The following is a 312-nucleotide window of genomic DNA, read 5'->3' on the forward strand; positions in this document are numbered from 1 at the left end:
AGGGATGGGGAGCGGGGACGCGGCTGCGGGAAGGGCTCCCGGGAGGGATGGGGAGCGTGTGCAGCCTGCGAGAGGCTTTGTCCGCTGCTGACACCGCAGTGCACTTCGGTGGGTGCCGGTCACAAAGCAGAACCTAGATGGGCTTCTGCTTTAAAGAGAACATAATGATGCCATGCCTGAAAGGCTTACAGTCACTCTTTGAACCTCCTCGAGACGCAACAATCCAAATTACATAGCTTTTATAATTTTAAAGTTTGGTTAGCTGGAGAAGATGATGCATTAAACCCTGTCTTCTAGGACTGTACGCTCTAC

Source organism: Corvus brachyrhynchos, unplaced genomic scaffold (assembly GCF_000691975.1).
Source record: "Corvus brachyrhynchos isolate BGI_N302 unplaced genomic scaffold, ASM69197v1 scaffold9, whole genome shotgun sequence".
NCBI lineage: Eukaryota > Metazoa > Chordata > Aves > Passeriformes > Corvidae > Corvus > Corvus brachyrhynchos.